Genomic DNA, 20,119 nt, shown 5'->3' on the forward strand with positions numbered 1-20,119 from the left:
CTACACTAACTGCTTCCTAGGACCAAACTAAACTACAGAAAAATCATCCTGAATAGCCACCTGAACACTAGCAGGAGAGAGGCCTTATAACCAAGAACTTACACAAGATACCACACCAGCACCACAAGTCTGGCAGGAAGTACAGAGGTGCAAGAGGGCTGGCTGGGTTCCCACAGGGAGGAGCTGAAGTTATGGAGGGATATTTTGGTGGCTGGTGTGTTTCCTCTAAGTAGTGTATGGTCTAAACCCCAAGCTGGGCTCCGCAACCTACAGCATCAGTACCAGGAAAGGAACCAAAATAGCATCTAGCTGTGAAAAGCATTGTGGTTTCTGTCCACCAGGGAGAGACGGCAAGAGGTGCAGACATCCTCTAAAGGGCCAACACAAAAAAATTTATTTTGTAGGCACTTACCCTGGACTCCAGCAGAGGGAGGGCAGAGCAGACTAGACACATGTGAAGAGAGTCTGGGGCTGGTGGCTCTGGGGAGATAGCTGAAGGGTCGGCCACTGGGATCCCTGTGCTGAGTCATTTCCCATATTGCAAAAGCCATCCCTCTTGGACAGAGCACTCCACTTTATGTGGCATCAGCCTGGGGGGGAAGCAATAGCCTCACCTGCAGAAATCCCTCTTGCCCTACAATGGGGAGCTTAAGCTGAGATGCTTAGGAATAGAGCTGGAGGCTACTTCAGTAATGAAGCCTAACAAAAAGCCTGAAGGTGGAGGTGAATCTCTGGGAGCTCTGAGATTTTAGCTGACCCTCCTCTGGACATGGTGCTGGTAAAAGCCAGCCTTGATATACAACATGGTTCTTTGTACACATACCCAAGCCCAGCAGAAGGAACCACAAGCTGTAGATTGCTGATAGCTCCAAACAGGTAGCCTAGGGCCAGACACAGGCAGTGTTTGACATAGGTCTACACCAGAGACTTTGCAGATCACCTAATACATCGGAAAAAACACAAAGGGGCAGCCAAAATGGGGAGACAAAGAAACAGGCCCCAAATGAAAAAACAAGAGAATGCTCCAGAAGAACTAAATGAAATAGAGGCAAGCAATTGATCAGATGTAGAGTTTAGAGTAATGATTATGAGGACTCAACAGCATGAAAAAAGACATAGAAACCATACAAAAGGGCCAGTCAGAAATAAAGAATGCAGCATCTGAAATAAATAATACACTGGAAGGAAGGTTAGATGAAGCAGAGGATCAAATCAGTGATTTGGAAGACAAGATAGAAAAAAAAGCAGAACAAAAAGAAAAAAGAATTTAAAAAAAGGAAAGAGTTGAGGAAAACTTCAGGAAAACATGAAGCATAACATAACCACTTCATGGGAAGAAAAGGAAGACAGTGAGCAAGGTATTGAGAACATATTTGAAGAAATAATGACTGAAAACTTCCCTAATCTGGTGAAGGAAAAAGACACACAAGTCAAAGAGGCACAGAGAGTCCCCAACAAGATGAACCCAAAGAGACTCACACCATGACACATCATAATTAAAATGGCAAAGCTTAGAGACAGGGAAAGAATCTCAAAAGCCATAAGAGAAAAGCAGTTAATTACCTACAAGGGAGCTCCCATTAGACTGTCATTTGATTTCTCAACAGAGACATTTCAGGCAAGCAGGGCTTGTCATGAAATATTGAAGATGATGAAAAACAAGGACCTACAACTAAGACCATTTAAAATTAAATGAGGAATAAAGAGCTTCCCAGGCAATAAAAAGCTAAAGGAGTTTGTTACCACCAAACCAGTATTGCAACAAATGGTAAAGAGCTTGCTTTAAGAAAAAGAAAAGGAAAAACATAGGAAAATATTTTTTTAAGTGGCAACCAATATGTATCTATCAATAATCACTATAATGTAAATAGTTTAAATGCTCTGACCAAAAGGCATAGGGTAAGTAACGGATAAGAAAACAGGACCCATACATATGCTGTCTCCAAGAGACCCACCTCAGAATGACAGCTACTCACAGATTAAAAGTAAAGGAATGGAAAAAGAAAAAAAAGCTGGGGTAGCAATACTTACATATGACAAACTAGACTTTAAAACCAAGGCTATAATAGAAGACAAAGAAGGACACTACATAATGGTAAAGGGTACAATCCAACAAGAGGATATAACCCTAGTAAACATTTATTCACCCAACATATGAGCACCTAAATATGTAAAGCAAAATTGGTGGACATAAAGGGAGAGATTGACAGAAATACAGTCATGATAGATGATTTTTAACACCCAATTGACTTCAATGATAGATCTTCCAGACAAAAAAATCAATAAGGAGAGTGTGGCCTTAAGTGACACACTAGATCAAATAATTTTAATTGATACCTTCAGAGCAATTTACCCCAAAGCAGGAGAATGTACATTCTTTTCAAGTGTACATGGAACAAATTCTAGAATATACCACATGTTTGACACAAAACTAGTCTCAATAAATTTAAAAAGATTGAAATCATATCAAGCATCCTCTCTACCACAATGCTGTAAAGCTAGAAATCAATCACAAGAAGAAAACAGAAAAATATGCAAGGACATGGAAGCTAAATAACATGTTATTTATCAATGAATGGGTCAACAATGACATCAAGAAAGAAATCAAAAGCTACCTTGAAACAAATGAAAATGAGAACACAACAAACCAAAATCTGTGGGACACAGTGAAAGCAGTCCTAAGAGGTAAATTCATAGTGTTACAGGCCTATCTCAAGAAACAAGAAAAAGCCAAAAATAAACAATCTAATTTTACACTTAAGGACCTTGAAAAGGAACAACAAACAAGACCAAAGTGAGTACAAGGGAGGAAATAATAAATATGAGAGCAAAATTAATGAAATAGAGTAAAAAAAAAAAAAGATACAAAAGATCAATGAATCCAAGAGCTGCCATTCTTTGAAAGGTTAAATAAGATTGACAAACCTTTCACCAGACTCATTTAGGAAAAAAGAGAGAAGACCAAATTTAAAAAAACGGAAAAGAAAAGAAGAAATAACAACTGACACCAAAGAAATACAAAGGATTGTAGGAGAAGACAACGAACAACTATATGCCAACAAATTGGACAACCTGAATGAAATGGATATATTCCTAGAAACATACAACCTTCCAAGACTAAATCAGGAAGAATCAGAGACTCTGAATAGACAGATTATAACCAGTGAAATTGAAGCCATAAGCAAAAAACTCCCAGCAAACAAAAACCCTGATCTAGATAGCTTCACAAGTGAATTTTATCAAACATTCCAAGAACTAACACTTCTCAAACTATTTCAAAAAATTTGAGAGGAGGAAAGACTCCCAAACTCATTTTATGAATCAACATTATCCTAATTAGAGGGTGGGAAATGGAGGTGGGTGGGGCAGGGGAGAATAGTGAGGAGAAAATGGAGACAACTGCACTTGAGCAACGATGAAAAAAACAGATAAAGATACTACAAAAGAAGAAAATTATAAGCCAATATTTCTGATGAATATAGATGCTAAAATCCTCAACAAAATACCAGCAAACTGAATAAGCAATGCAATAAAAAGATCATAAACACCATGTTCAAGTGGTATTTGTTCAGGAATGCAAGGTTGGGTACAACATTCACAAATCAATAAATGTGAGTTCACCACATAAGCAAAATGAAGGATAAAAACCACATGATCACATCAATAGATGCAGAAAAAGCATTTGATAAAATCCAGCACCCATTTATGATTAAAAATCTCAGCACAATAGTAATAGAGGGAATATACCTAAACATAATAAAGGCCATATATGACAGTCACACTGTCAGCATCATAGTCAATGGGCAAAAACTAAAAGCATTCTTGTTAAGATCAGGAACAAGACATGGATGCCCTCTTTCATCTCTCTTATTCAACATAGTACTGGCAGTCCTAGCCACAGCAACCAGACAAGAGAAAAAATACAAGGCATCCAAATTGGAAAGGAAGAAGTAAAACTGTCTTTATTTGCAGATGACACAATACTGTACATAGAGAATCCCAAAGATTCCACCAAAAACTACTACAACTGATAAATGAATTCAGCAAAATAGCAGGATACAAAATTAATGTCCAGAAATCAGTTGCACTTTTATATGCCAATAATGAGTTAATATAAAGAGAAATTAAGAAAAACAATCCCATTCACAATTGCTTCAAAAAGAATAAAATAACTAGGAATAAATATAACTAAGGACTTAAAAAACCTCTACTCGAAAAATTATAAGACACTAAAGAAAGAAACTAAAAAAAAGAAAAAAAGTGGAAGCACATACCGTATTCATGAATAGGAAGAATTAACATCATTAAAATATCCAGACTCTTGGAGAATCAAGATGATGGAGGAGTGAGTGGAAGTCACACTGACCTCCTCCCAGGACCAACCTGGAATTACAACTAAATTTTGGAGAAATCGCCTGGAACAAACAACTGAACAATAGCGAGAGAGGAGCCTTTTAACCTCGGACAGACAGAAGAATCAGCTTTAGCACAACCTAACTGGTAAGGAATGTGGTAGAGACTTGAAAAGGCAGGTGGAGCACTCACGGGCAGCAGCACCAGAAGGATATCGAAATGGCCAATTGGATCCCCCTGAGATGAGCGAGGTCTGAACCATAACTGGGGATCTCCAGCCTACAGCACCAGAGCCCAAAAAGTACACAGATAACATCCAGTTGCAAAAAGCGGCACCCTTGCTCTCTGCCAGAGACGGGTGGCTGGAAATGCAAAGAACTGTTTAAAGGGCCAATGCACAAACTTTTGTTTGCAGACACTTACCCTGGGCTCCAGCAAAGGCAGGGGCAGAGTGGGCTGGAGACACCAGAGGAGATACTGGGGAGGAAGGCTTTGGGGAGAAAACTGAGAGAGTGGCTGCCGGGATCCCGGTGCTGACTCATTCCCCATGCAGCAGCAGCCATCTTGCTCAAGCAGACCACTCCCCTGAGCAGCAACAGCCTGAGAAAACACAATAGCCCCGCCCCCAGAAGGCTTGGCCTAGGCCTGGTAGTGCTAAAACCTGACAGCTGAGTAGAGGGTGGCAGCCACAGATAGTAGATCCCTGGCTAAAGGAGGTGCAGACTGGTCTAGAGCCACTTGAGGAGGGACTGGAGATGGAGGCTTTGGGGAGAGAAGAGAGAGCAGCAGGCGGGATCCCAGTGCTGACTCCTCCCCCATACGGCAGCAGCCATCTGGCCCAGGCAGGCCACCCCCGGAGTGGCAGCAGTGTGAGAGGACCCAATAACCCCTCCCCCTGGAGGGACTCTGTGCTGCCCTGTGGTGTCTCTAAGCCTGACTGCTAAGTGCAGAGTGACTAGATTAACAGCTGAAGGAGACAGCCACAGACAGTAGATTCCTGGAAGTCTCAAACAGACTGCCTAAGGTCAGACAGGGTCAACATCTGACATCATCAGAGGCAGATCCTGGAAGAAATAAAAACAGCGGTCTCCATAGAAGTTCACACCACAAAGTCAGGAAATCAAGACAGATCAATTTAAGATGCAGAAGCAATAAAAGAAGAGTCTCACAAATAATAGGAAGACAAAGAAATACCCCCCCACTCAAAGGGAAAGGAGGAATCCCCAGAGAGAAATAAATGAAATAGAGACAAGTAAACTATCAGATATTGAGTTCAAAACAACAGTTCTAAGGAAGCTCAATGAACTCTGTGAACTCAGAGAGAATTATCAAAAACTACAGGGAAACTACGAGGAACTTACTGCAAACTATATCAGCATGAAAAAAGACATAGAAACTATGAAGAAGAGACAAGAGGAAATGAAGAATACAATTTCTGAATTGAAGAACACAGTAGAAGGAATCAAAAGCAGGCTCGATGAAGCTGAGGATCGAATCAGCAAGCTGGAGGACAAGGTAGAGAAAAGCTCCCAGAAAGAGAGAGAAAATGAAAAAAGACTCAAAAAGAATGAAGAAGCATTTAGGGAAATGCAGGACAACCTGAAATGTAATCATATCCATATAATAGGGATACCAGAAGGAGAAGAAGAGGAGCAAGGGATAGAGAACCTGTTTGAAAAAGTCATGATGGAAAACTTCCCTAATTTGAAGAGAGAAAAAGTCCAGGAAGCACAGAAAGTTACATTCAAGAGGAACCCAGGGAGGCCCACTCCAAGACACCTCATAATTAAAATGGCAAATATCAAAGACAAACAGAGAATCCTAAAGGAAGAAAGGGAGAAAGAGGTAGTAACATCTCAGGGAACCCCGGTATGGCTAGCAGCTGACTTCACAAAAGCACTACAAGCCAGAAGGGAATGGCAAGAAATCTCCCACATAATGAAAAGCAACGGCCTGCAACCAAGACTGCTCAACCCAGCAAGGCTCTCAGTTAAAATGGAAGGCGAAGTAAGGAGATTCTGAGACAAAAGAAGGCTAAAAGAATACATTTCCACCAAACCAGCACTGCAAAATATGCTAAACGGACTGCTTTAAGAAGATGAAGAAATAGAGTCTATGAAGAAAAAAGTCAATTCCTTTCACAGTCACCAATACTTGATATTACCAATATTTTTAATACTTATTAATCTGATTGTGACAGTGATGTGTTATTTTAATTGTTACTTTATTATTTGCTGAAACTAAACCTGTTTTTGTATAATTTCTTGCCTCTTTCTATTTTTTAAAAAAAGCTTTAAATGACTTTTTGGTATTCTTTATCCATTTTTTGACTAAATGTTTGTAGAATTTTTTCCCTAAAAAACCCCCAGAAACAAAAAAAAAGAAAAACCAGAAACAACTATTAACCCTTTTATAAATGTGTTGCAAATACTTTCCTATTCTATTACTTGTGCTTTAACTTTTGTACATGAATATTACTATATTGTCTTACATGTTTAATATAGTCATATTGTCAATATTTTACTGTATACCTTCTGGGTTTGAATATGTTACTTCAGAGTAAGAAAAATATTATTTTGTATTTTCTTCTAAAACTTCTGAGATTTTACATATTGACTTTTAACTCACCTGAATATATTTTGTATAATGTGTGAAATAGGGCCCTATATTTGTTTTATTTCAAGTAATAGTGGTCAATGCACCTTATATGTTGAATAAGCCATAGTTTTCCCATTGATTTGGAATATCAATTTAATCATATATTACCTTGTTAGATATATACATGTATTTCTAGAATGCTCATTTTATTTCATTGATCTACTTGATTATTTCACTGCAGCTGTAATGATTGCTGAGACTTTATAATGGATTTAAATTTTTAAATATTTTATAATGGATCTTGACATTAAAAAAATAAATAAAACCAATCTACATTAAAATAAAAAAGAAATAAAGAAGTAATGTTTACCTTTTGCGACAACATGGATGGAACTGGAGAATAATATACTAAGTGAAATAAGCCAGTTGGTGAAAGACAAATACCATATGATTTCACCTATAAGTGGGATCTATTCAACAAAATAAACTAACGAACAAAATAAACCACAGGCAAGGAAACACGGAGCAGACTGAAAGTGACCAGAGGGGATGGAGATGGAGAACAATGGCGGAAAGAAGGAGAAGGAACTAAACAAAGAACATGTATGAATGACCCATGGACCTGGACAACAGAGTGGGAATTGACTGTGGGAGATGGGGGTGGGGTAGGAAGGGTGGAGGAGGGCAAAGGGGGAATAATTTAGACAAGTATAATAGAATAAACATGATTAAAAAATAAAAAAATACAATAATAAAAAAATTTGTTAAACTGTCCATAGTCCCAAAGCAATCTATAGATTCAATGCAATTCCTATTAATATTCCAATGATGTATTTCACAGTAGAGCAAATATTTCAAAAATTTATAGGGAACAACAAAAGGCCCCACATAACAACAGCAATCCAGTGAAATAAGAACAAATTTGGGGGAACCACACTACCTACTATCAAACTATAGTGTAAGGCCATAGTAATCAAAGCAGCATAGTACTGACATAAAAACTGACACATAGGTCAATTTAACAGAATGGAAAGCCCAGAAATAAACCCACAGCAATATTCAATGGAGGAAGCAAGCACATACAATGGGCTACAGATAGTTTATTCAAAAAATGGTGTTGGGAAAATTGGACAGATAACATGCAGAAAAGTGAAATTAAACCACATTCTTACACCACACAAAAGAATAAATTCAAAACTAGAAGAGGACATAGGCAGCAAAATCCTAGGCATAGCGTGTAGCAATGTTTTATCAGACATATCTCCCCAGGCAAGTGAAACAAAAGAAAAGAAATAAACAAATGGGACTACATCAAACCAAAAAATTTTTGCACAACAAAGGAAAACATCAACAAAAGAATAAGACAACCCTCAAAATGGGAGAACCTACTCACCAATATATCTGATAAGAGGTTAATATCCAAAATTTATAAAGAGCTCACAAAACTCAATACCAAAAAAGCAAACAACCCAATTAAAAAATGGGTGAAGGATCTGAATAGACATTTCTTCAAAGAGGAGATACAGATGGCCAATAAACATACAAAATGGTGCTCACTAATCATCCAAGAAATGCAAATTAAAACCACAGTGAGATATCATCTTGCATCTGTCAAAATAGTTCTTATCAATAAATCAACAAACAACAAGGTCTAGTCAGGATGTGGAGAAACAGGACACCTTTTCCAGTGCTGACAGGAATGCAGATTGGTGCAGCCACTGTGGAAAGCAGTATGGAGACACCTCACAAAATTGAAAATGGATCTGCCTTTTGACCCAGCAATCCCACTTCTGGGAATATATCCGAAGGAACCCAAATTTGAAAATAATTTGAAAGAACATAAGCACCCCTATGTTCATTGCACAATTATTTACAATAGCCAAGATATGGAAGCAGCCCAAGTGTCCATCAGTAGATGAGTGGATAAAACAACTATGGGACATTTACACAAAGGAATACTACTCGGCCGTAAAAAAGAAGAAAATTTTACCATTTGTGACAGTATGAATGGACCTAGAGAACATTATGCTAAGTGAAATAAGCCAGTCAAAGGAAGACAAATACCATATGATTTCACTCAGAGGTGGAGTCTAATGAACAAACTGAACTAACAAGGAAAATGGGGACAGACTCATAGATGGAAAGCAGGATGTTGGGGGACGTTAGGGGACTGAGGGATTGAGCAAAAAGGAAAAATGACTCATGGATGTGGACAAGAGGTGGTGATTGCTGGGGGAGAGCCGTATAAGGGGACAAAATGGTAGTGGAAAAAATACAATAAAGATTAAATTTTAAAAAGTGCGTGTGTGCATGTGCGTGAATGTGCATGCATGTGCATGTGTGTGTGCATGTGTGCCCGTGAGTGTGTGTGAGTGCACGGGCAGGGGGAAGGAAGGAGTTGGTGCCCCGCAAGTCCTGCCATGAGCACTGGGGACAGAAAGGAAGAGACCTAGGGGACAGAGGCTGATCCCAAGTCAGCGGGGAGGGCTGGGGGGGGGGGGGCGGCATACTAGGACTGTGGCAGGGAGCAGGCAAGGGCTGCCAGAAACGTGGAGGGGTCGTAGGAGTCTCGCACAATCCATTTCTCTCAGAAGGGTCATTACCTAAAAGAGAAAAACCCATATCACCAAGGCTGGTTAGGCTCACAATCCTGGGATCCTCTCTCTGACTGCCACCTCCCTGAAACCTCCCCCCCTCGCCTCACCTCTGCTCTTCTGTCCCCTGTCCCCTGCGTGTCCATGTCACCCTTCCTCCCCACAGCATTTCTGATTCTCCGCCCTCATTCTGCTCAGCCTCTTCCACTCCCTCCACCCCCGTCAGACCCCTGAGCTCTGCACCTGGTGACACTGGACATGCACGTGCCTGTGACAAAGAGGACGATGCCCACGAGGACGCCCACAAGGCGCATGCTCCGGTGCAGGGCACAGACCCGGGTATCCGCGGTGTCTGGCAGCGGGATAGACACCTGGGGCTCTGGCAGAGAGAGGAAGGTGAGGGGCGCAGCGGAGGGATTTCAGGGTAAAGGGAACAGGGACTGAGGAGAGTGGGCCGGCGAGGGTCCACACCCCAGGGCCGGAGGAGCGCCACCCAGGCCCCGGTGCGCCCGCAGCGGTCGCAGATGTCCTCTGCTGAGGGCACGAGAGTCAGGCAGTGGGACATGCGGAACCCGCGCTCCGGCTGGGAATAGAAGCTGGTCTGGGCCGCCCCGTCGGTGACTGTTGGACCATTGCGCAGCCAGGCCACGTGGATCTCGGGGGAAGAGGTTGTGCACGATGCAGGTGAAGACGTTGGTCTGGCCCAGCTCTATGTGAGACTCTGGGAGTGGGTCACCTTTAGAGGCACGAGGAGAAATGAGGCCCTAAATCCCAGGATCATCGCTGCAGCTGGGCCTTATTAGGACTGGGACTGAGGGACATGTGCTCCTATGTAGACACCTGCGGGCAGGCAGCCGCTGGGCCAGGAGGCCATGGGGCGGGCGGGGGCGGGCGGGGGCGGGGGGTGGACAGAGGGAGGAGAAGAGGAGGAGGGCAGTGGGGGCGCCAGCGGCTCCTGCACCTGACAGGTCCCTGAAGAGGGGAGTCCGGGGGGCGGGGCTCCTCCGTCAAGGAGGAAGCGTTGCCGAAGAGGTGGGAGAGATCTAGAGCCTCCTGGGAAGAAAGGGGCTCAGCACCACAGGCGCAGCTTCTGGGAGCCCAGGGCCAGCGCGGACAGGGGCCTGTGAGGTGGCGGGAGGCGGCTCTGGGCTTCCGTTGCCTGGAGGAGGAGGGCGCGTCAGGGTGGCTCTCCGCGCAGCTGGAGCGCTCCAGCCAGACATCCAGGGGGCTTTGCTGAGATCCAGCCAGCTCCCTCTGTGGGTGAAGTCGCCAAACTGAGGCAGGCGCCACACAGCCTCCCTCCTCCACAGAGAACTGCTGTTCCCTATCGAACCCATGGGTGAGCTGCCTCGAGGCACGGTAGGACTGGTAGCCCCACTTTGCCTACCTCCAACCCCCCCCCCAACCCCTCTTCCCTCCGGCCATCACCACACTGTTTTCTGTGTGTATGGGTTGTGCATGTATGTTTTGGTTAATCCACGCACTGCCTTTCGTCCAGTCCCCTCCAATCCTCTCCCATCTGACAACTGTCAGTCTGTTCCATGTGTCCATGTTTCTGTATCTATTTTATTCATCAGTTTATTTTGTTCATTAGATCCCACATATAAATGAGATCGTATGGCATTTGTCTCTTCCTGACTGTCTTATTTCACTTAGCACAATAATCTCCAGGCCCATCCATGCTGCTGCAAAAGGTAAGATTTCCTTCTTTTGTATGGCCATGTAGTATTCCTTTGTGTAAAGGTACCACAGCTTTTTATCCACTCATCTACTGATGGGCATTTGGGTTGTTTTCAGATCTTGTCTATTGTAAATAATGCTGCTATGAACATAAGGGTGTATAAATTCTTTTGAATTGGTGTTTCTGGATTCTTAGGATATAGTCCCACCAGTGGGATCACTGGGTCAAAAGTAAATTCCAGTTTTAATTTTTTGAGGAAACTCCATACTGTTTTCCACAGTGGCTGCACCAATCTGCCTTCCCATCAGCAGTGCACTAGAGTTCCTTTTTCTCCACATCCTCACCAGCACTTCTTGTTTGTTGATTTATTCATGGTAGCCATTCTGCCATGTGTGAGGGGATACCTCACTGTAGCGTTAATTTGCATCTCTCTGATAATTAATGATGTTGAGCATCTTTTCATATGTCTTGGGCCATTTGCCCATTCTCATTGGAGAAGTGCCTATTCGGGTCCATTGCCCATTTTTTAATTGGATTGTTTGTCTTTGGGTGTTGAGTTAAATAAGTTCTTTATATATTTTGAAATTAACCACTTACCAGAAATATCTTTGGCAAATGTGTTCTACCATACAGTGGGCTTCCTTTTCATTTTGTTGATAGGTTCTTTGGCTGTATAGAAGTTTTAGTTTGATATAGTCACAGTTGTTTCTTTTTACCTTTTTTTCCATTGCCCTAGGAGATATACTAGCAAGAAATATTACTACAAGAGATGTTTGAGACTTTACTGACTGTGTTTCTTTTTGGGGGGACTTTTACAGTTCTGTGACTTACATTTAAGTCTTTTATGCAGTTTGAGTTTATTCTTGTGTGTGGTGTAAGTTGGTGGCCTACTTTCATTTTTTTGCATGTACCTGTCAAATTTTCCCAACACCATTTTCTGAAGAGACTGTCTTTACTCCATTGTATGCCCTTGCCTCTTTTGTCAAATATTAATTGACCACATACACATGGGATAATTTCTATCCTGTTCTGTTCTATTGATCAATATGCCTATTCTCACTCCAGTACCAGGATGTTTTAATTACAATGGCCTGTAGTATTGTTGGATATCAGGTGTTGTGATTCCTCCAACTTTGTTCTTCTTTCCTAAGATTGTGGAGGATATTCAGGATCTCTTTTGGTTTCATATAAATTTTTGGAATATTTATTCTAGATCTATGAAATATGCCATTGGTATTTTAATAGGAATTGCATTGCTTTGCTTTGCAATCTTTTGATAGGATTGCTTTGGGGAGTATGGACACTTTAATGATGTTAATTCTTCCAATCCATGAACAAGGACACTTATTTGTATCTTCCTCAATTTCTTTCTTCAATGCACAATAGTTTTCCAAGAACAGTTCTTTTATCTCCTCGGTTAAATATATTCCTGGGTGCCTTATTTTTCTTTGTTGAATTAGTATATAGAATTGTTTTTTTTTAATTTTCCTTTTTCTGATAGTTCATTATTGGTACCTAGAAATGCCACTAATTTCTAAATATTAATTTTGTATCCTGCTACTGTGCTGAATTCATTTATTAGCTCTAGTAGCCTTTTTGTGGAGTCTTTAGGGTTTTCTATGTACAGTATCATGGAATCTGTGGATAATGACAGGTTTACTACCTACTTTCCAATTTGGATTCCTTTTATTCCTTTTTCTTCTTTGATTGCTGTGGCTAGGACTTCCAGTACTATGTTGAATAACAGTGGGAAAGCAGACATTTCTGTCTTGTTCCTGACCTTAAGGAAAATACTTTTAGTTTTTGCCCATTGACTATGAATTGGCAGTGAGTTTGTCATACATGGCCTTTATTCTGTTGAGTTATATTCCAACTATTCCCACTTTGCTGAGAGTTATTATCATGAATGGGGGCTGTATGGAGAGCTGTATTATCATGAATGGAGGTAGGCCTGTAATGCTATGAATTTCCTTCTTTGGACCGCTGTTGCTATGTCCTGTAGACTTTGAGTTTTTGTGTTCTCTTTTTCATTTGTTTCAAGGTAACTTCTGATTTCTTCCTTGATCTCATCAGTAGCCCATTCATTGTTTACTAACATTATTTAGCCATCAGGACTTTGTGTGTCTTTCAGTTTTTTTTTCCAGTGGTTGATTTTTAGTTTCATACCATTATGGTCAGAGAAGATGCTTGATATTATTTCAGCCTTCTTATATTTATTGAGATTTGTTTTGTGTCCTAATGTTCCATGTGTGCTTGAAAAGAATGTATATTTTGCTACTTTGTGGTGAATTACTCTGAAGATATCAATTAAATCAATCTGATTTAGTGTGTCATCTAAGGCCACCATTTCCTTGTTGATTTTTTGTCTGGAGGATCTATCCACTGATGTTTCAATCTCTCCCTTTATGTTCATCAAGATTTGCTTTACATATTTAGGTACTCATGTTGGTTGCATAAATGCTTACCAAACTAATATCCTCTTGTTGGATTGTCATTATATAGTGTCCTTCTTTGTCTCTTACTATAGTTCTTTGTTTTAATGTCTACTTTATCATACATGAGTATTGCTACCACAACTTTTTTATTTCCATTTGCATGAAATATCTTTGCACTCCTTTACTTTTCATCTGTGTGTCTTTTGTTCTGAGGTGGCTCTCTTGTAAACAGGATATATATGTCTCTTGCTTTCTTATTCATTCAGCTACTCTATGTATTTTTATTGGAGCATTTAAGCCATTTACATTTAAAGTGATTATTGGTAGTTACATATTTATTGCTATTTGATTCTTTTAACTCTGTTTCTTTTTTATCCCTCTTCTACTTTTTAGAGCAGGCCCTTTAACATTTCTTGTAGTGCTGGTTTGGTGGTAACAAACTACTTTAGCTTTTTTTGTTTGGGAAACTCTTTATTTCTCCTTCAATTTTAAATAATAACTATGCTAGGTAAAGTAATCTTGATTCTAGGTTCTTGATTTCCATGACTTTGAATATTTCATGCCAATCCCCTCTAACCTGAAATGTTTCTGTTGAGAGATCAGCTGACAATCTTGTGGCAGCCCTCTTGTAGGTAATTACTTGTTTTTCTCTTGCTGCTTTTAAGATTCTTTGTCATTAACCTTTGCAATTTTAATTATCATGCGTCTTGGTGTGACCTCATTGAGTTCATCTTGTTTTGAACTCTCTGTACTTCCTGGACTTCTGTGTCTTTTTCCTTCACCATGTACCCCTATGATGCTCATGTTGTGATGCTTCATGTTTCCCAAATTTCCTTCACTTTTCCTCATTCTTTTTAATTTTTTTTTTGTTGCTGCTCTGATTTGGTGTCTTTTTTAAAGTATATTTTATTGATTATGCCATTACAGTTGTCCCATTTTTATTCTCCCTTTTGTTCCCCTCTGCCCTGTGCCCCTCCCACCAGCATTCCCTCCTCCCCAGTTCATGTCCATGGGTCGTACATACAAGTTCTTTGCCTTCTTCATTTCCTATACTATTCTTAACCTCCCCCTGTCTGTTTTGTACCTACCATTTATGCTTCTTATTCCCTGTACCTTTTTCCCCATTCTACCCCCTCCCTCTCCCCGCTTATAAACCTCCATGTGATCTCCATTTCTGTGATTATCCTCCTGTTCTAGTTGTTTGCTTAGTTTGTTTTGTTTTAGGTTCAGTTGTTGATAGTGGTGAATTGGTTTTCATTTTACTGTTCATAGTTTTGATCTTCTTCTTTTTCTTAGATAAATCCATTTAACATTTCATATAATAAGGGTTTGGTGATTATGGACTCCTTTAACTTGACCTTATCTGGGAAGCACTTTGTCTGCCTTTCCATTCTAAATGATAGCTTTGCTGGATAAAGTAATCTTGGATGTAGGTCCTTGCCTTTCATGACTTTGAATACCTCTTTCCAGCCCCTCTTTGCCGGCAAGATTTCTTTTGAGAAATCCAGATAGTCTTATGGGAACTCCTTTAAAGGTAACTGTCTCCTTTCCTCTTGTTGCTTTTAAGATTCTCTCCTTACCTCTAATCTTGGGTAATGTAATTATGATGTGCCTTGGTGTGTGCTTCCTTAGGTCTAACTTCTTTGGGACTCTCTGAGCTTCCTGGACTTCCTGGAAGTCTATTTCCTTTGCCAGATTGGGGAAGTTCTCCATTATTTTTTTAAAGGAAGTATAGTCTTCTTTTTTTAAAATTTTTTTTACATTTCACTTTATTTTATTTATTTATTTTTAGAGAAGGGATGGGAGAAAGAGAGGGAGAGAAACTTCAATATGTGGTTACATCTCACATGCCTCCTACTGGGGACCTGACCCACAACCCAGGCATGTGCCCTGCACTGGAAATTGAACTGGTGACCCTTTGGTTTACAGGCTGGCACTCAATCCACTGAGCCACACCAACCACGGCTCCTTCATTATTTTTTCAAATAAGTTTTCAACTTCTTGCTCTTCCTCTTCTCCTTCTGACATCCCTATGATTCAGGTGTTGGAACATTTAAAGTTGTCCCAGAGGTTCCTAAGCCTCTCTCACTTTTTTGGATTCTTGTTCCTTCATTCTGTTCTGGTTGAATGTTTATTTCTTCCTTTTGCTCCAAATCATTGATTTGAGTCCTGGTTTCCTTCCCTTCACTGTTGGTTCCCTGTGTATTTTTCTTTATTTCACTTTGCATGGCCTTCACTTTTCCTGTATTTTGTGATCATACTCCACCATTTCTGTAAGCATCTTGATTATGAGTGTTTTGAACTTTGTGTCTGATAGGTTGGCTATCTCTTCATTGCTTAGTTACTATTTTTCTGCAGTTTTGATCTGTTCTTTCATTTGGGCCATATTTCTTTGTCTCAGCACTCCTGTTACCTTTTGGGGGCGGAGCCTTAGGTATTCACTGGGGTGGGGGGCGCGGGGCAGCCCACATCACTGCATTGTGGCAAAGTCTGGATGAATATTTTTCCCTTAACTCCTTGGTTGTTGGACTTCCATACACTTAGATTTTCTGGCAGTTCTGGTTGTTTTTGTTTTTAAATTTGTTGTTGTCCTTCTTTTGTTTGTGCAAGGAGACAAAGTGTATCTACCTATGCCTCCATGTTGGCTGGAAGTCTGATCAGATTTTTTTTTCTATTTTGTCTTCCAAAATGTTGATTTGACCCTCTCTTTTATCCAAACTACTGTTTATTCCTTCCAGTGTATTCCTGATGTCAGATACAGTATTTTTCATTTCTGACTGGTTCTGTTTCATGGTTTCTATGTTCTTTTTTATGCTGTTGTAGTTCTCACTAAGTTTCTTGAGCAACCTTAGAAAGATTATTTTGAACTCTGCATTTAATAGATTGCTTGCCTCCATTTCATTTAGCTTTTCTCCTTGAGATTCCTCCTCCATTTATTTGGGACCTGTTTCTCTGTCTCCCCATTTTGGTTGTCTTTTTGTATTTGTTTCTATGCATTAGATAGATCTACTATGACTTTCCATATTTATGGGTGGCCTTATGTAGTAGGTGACCTGGAGGACCTAGTGATGCACTCTCCTTGATCTCCTGAGCTGGGTACTCTAGGAATGTCCCTTCTGTTCAATTGAGTCTTGATTGCTGTTGGCCTGTTGATATGTGGGACTGACTTTCATGCTAGTTGACTAGGGTTCAACCTCAACCATGGCATTTGAGCTGCTATGCAGGTGCTTAAAACAGGGGAAATCTGGAATTCCAAGGAAACTCATGCAACTTCACCCAATGCAAAGTGAGGAGCTGGTGGGGCACAATGGGCCCCCGTTGGTACCTAGCATGGGTCCAGGTCAATGAAGTGGTCCTCATTGTCTTATCTGGAATCCTGCCACTCTAGGCTGTATTAAAATGGCCTGATTCACAGCAAGTGAGCCAGCTGAGCTGGGTAGGCTCAGGAAAGCTTTGCCATAATTGTTATAACATTAGTTACATTTTAAAAATTGGTTACATTTCTATACATCAGAAATAACTGATTCAAAAGTAAAAATACAATAAAGCACCAATCACAATAGCAGCAACACCTATAAAATGTCTAAGAATTAATTGAGCATATATAGAACCTCTGTGGAAAAAGTAAATTTAAAAAAGCATAATAAAGAGCAAAGAAGATGATTTGAATAAATAGGGAAATACCCTTTGCTCTTGCATGGGATAACTTAATATTAACAAATAATCAGTTATTCCCAAGTGGCTCTATAAATTCAATATAAATCAAAATTCAAGTTTAACTTTGAGGAACTCAATAAACTTACTGTAAAGTATGTATGAAAAAGTAAAGATCCACAAAGAAGTACACAAATCTTGGGGGTGAAGAGAACCAGAAATGAGTGTCCTCCCTGAGCTCCCAGCAGGAAACGAAAAACTTGGTCTTCTCTTGTTACTGAGGTCTTGTCCTCGTCTAAGGCCAAAGGAAACCCGAGTTTTATATCTTTTTCCCCAACCTTGGCTTCTTTCCTTCATATTACAAATGTGCCAGCTGTTCTTTATCTGTCCTTCCCAAACCACACTCCTCCACCCTGGTTACTGCCTGGGGTGCTTGCATGCACAACATCACAGGCTCCCAAGCTCTTTGCTTCAAGCTCCTTGCTTTCAACCTTGCCCCAAAAGCTGAAGGAGGAGGGCGAGGTCGGGGATTTTGTTCCCTTGGCTCCCTTCCTGCAAAGTTACCTTGGGCTGGCTCTGTCCCTTGACTGAAGGAAACTGCTGCTGGCAAGCTAGTGGCTCTATAGACCCTATAGAGCTTGCTGTCCTGAGTTGATAAGCTCATCAGTCCCTTGTCTCTTCAGGTCTTGGGGTAGTGACAGCTCACCTACTGTGCCAGGTCACTTACCATCTGTCACCCACTTCTTTGTAACACTTCCTTGTAAAGAGACTCTCCTTGAACTATCCTACTTTGAGTGTGCCCTGTTTTCTGTTGTGGCCCTGATACAATGAAAGCCATTTATTTCTTCATTCACTGCCCAGACCAGTTTGGCCAGGGGCTCTTGGAAGCCTCATGTACAATGGAAAAGTGAGAAAGGAAGGGTTGGGAGAGCAAGTAAACCTCTGCCTGGGAACAATCTCTGTGTATTTGCTGCCCCCCCACCCCGCCCCCGCAGCTCCTGCGGCCTGGTCTGGCCAAGGGGTGGCAGGAAGCACCAAGGTGGTATGAGGTCTTCGGGATGTCAGGCCCTCCATGCAAAACCAAAGTGGGGACGGAGTTAGACTCCACCATCATCTGTCATTCAATATCCCCAATTTCACTTTACAAACAGAACTACCTGAGAAGATGATCTAAACATAATTTTCCTAAACGTTGAGATTAAATACCAGTGCCTGTCTGTTCCTTTCAACTGAATGTGTGCATGAGTAAGGAAACAGAGAGAACCTGGAACACAGAAACATGCTCTCCCTCAGGAAACAACGCTGAGGACACCTAACCCCCACTGCTGTGTATTTGGGCTTTACTACCATTTCCTTAATGGTCAAAATAAAAACCTCAAACTTGAAGTCAACACAGCTCTCTAAAGTAGCATTATCTTCACTGATGGTTGAAGATTCTGTGCATGCCCTCCTGAGCATAGAGCCAGTTCTTTTATGATTGAAGAGTGGGGCTATGCGATCTTTAAAGTCAATTCCAGCTCCAAGTTCAGCTTTTAAAACAAACAAGATATTGAAGGGAAGAAATCATTTGTTGTGCTATTTGGATTAGATAACCCAAAATCCATCTCTCTCTCTCTCTCTCTCTCTCTCTCTCTCTTACACACACACACACACACACCCCTTTTTGACATTTCGTTATGTTCAACATTCTACTGTGCTCATGCAGTTCTGGAGCTTGCCCCCGTAACCCCTCCTCTACCTCCCTTCCAGGTACCCGTCACTCCCCTGTGTAATGACACATACATCTTCCCTTTTCTCCCTATTGTAATCTGGTGTCCTGGATCCCAGGAGACCTAAATAGAGCTTTTCTGCTCCCCATCTATATGGGAACATACAAGGTTAGGGCAGAGAAAAGACTGCATGGGAGTCTCCAGAGGGGGACAGGAAGCCATCCAATTAGCTAACCCTTCTAACCCTTTGCTTTCCCCTGAGGATCTTGCCACTTTGCATCTCTCTGCTGTGACCAGATCCAGGCCCTTCAGACGTGCAGCTTCTTCAAAACCGTATAGGAACAGACAAAACCCAAAGCCCTACCCCAAGACTAGACTAGAATTTCAAATGGAATTTGCTTTGTCAAACAAACAAAAACAAGAACAGTGAATGGAAAAATGAAAATGAAACATGACAAGACTTCAAATAGGAAGTTATTAAAGAAACACATTGTCAAGTAAAAGGAGATTACTTACATGATACCCAAGCTAATTAGTTAAACACTATATAAAAACTTAAATAGAAAATGGATAAAACTTATGAAGATTAATTTCTGAGCCTGCATTTACCAATTAGCACAGCATACTGTACACTTTCTCTTCCTACTTTCATGGCCTTGCTCAGAGAATAACCATTTCGAATTCATGAGCACTTTCCCCTCTCAATGACTTCTTCAGTAAACTTCTTCCAGAAAAGATGCCCTGGTCACAAGGATTCTTCTGTAGAAACCATGGGTGTGGAAGCTCTATTCATGGGTTGGACAAACACTGAGCACTTACGTGGGACATCGAGTCTGTATGAACAGTGCTACTCCCACTCTTATGCAGGCCCCCATCAGCATAGAAACTGTCCCAGGCTGAAGGGGCCTAGTCCCCATGGCAAGCCCTCCTGCCCACCCACAGCCATGGACATCAGCACACAAGAAGATTCCGCACAATTGCCTGACCCTCCCAGGTCATCAGATCCTGATCATATGTGTTCCTGTATAGATACCCCCACCCAAACAAGCCCCTGTAACTCCTGGTTCTCCCTCCACAATCTTCTGTTAGGCTAAG

The 20,119-nt window shown here is 41.1% G+C and overlaps 1 pseudogene; it reads right to left on the reverse strand.

Annotated features, from left to right (window-relative positions):
* Positions 1 to 9,739: 9,739 nt before the first annotated feature.
* LOC129067924 (HLA class II histocompatibility antigen, DO alpha chain-like) lies at positions 9,740 to 19,852 on the reverse strand (annotated as a pseudogene).
* Between the last annotated feature and the right edge of the window lie 267 nt (positions 19,853 to 20,119).

This window comes from Pteronotus mesoamericanus, unplaced genomic scaffold (assembly GCF_021234165.1).
Source record: "Pteronotus mesoamericanus isolate MK-2021 breed Mesoamerican mustached bat unplaced genomic scaffold, CSHL_Meso_final contig_20, whole genome shotgun sequence".
NCBI classification, from domain to species: domain Eukaryota; kingdom Metazoa; phylum Chordata; class Mammalia; order Chiroptera; family Mormoopidae; genus Pteronotus; species Pteronotus mesoamericanus.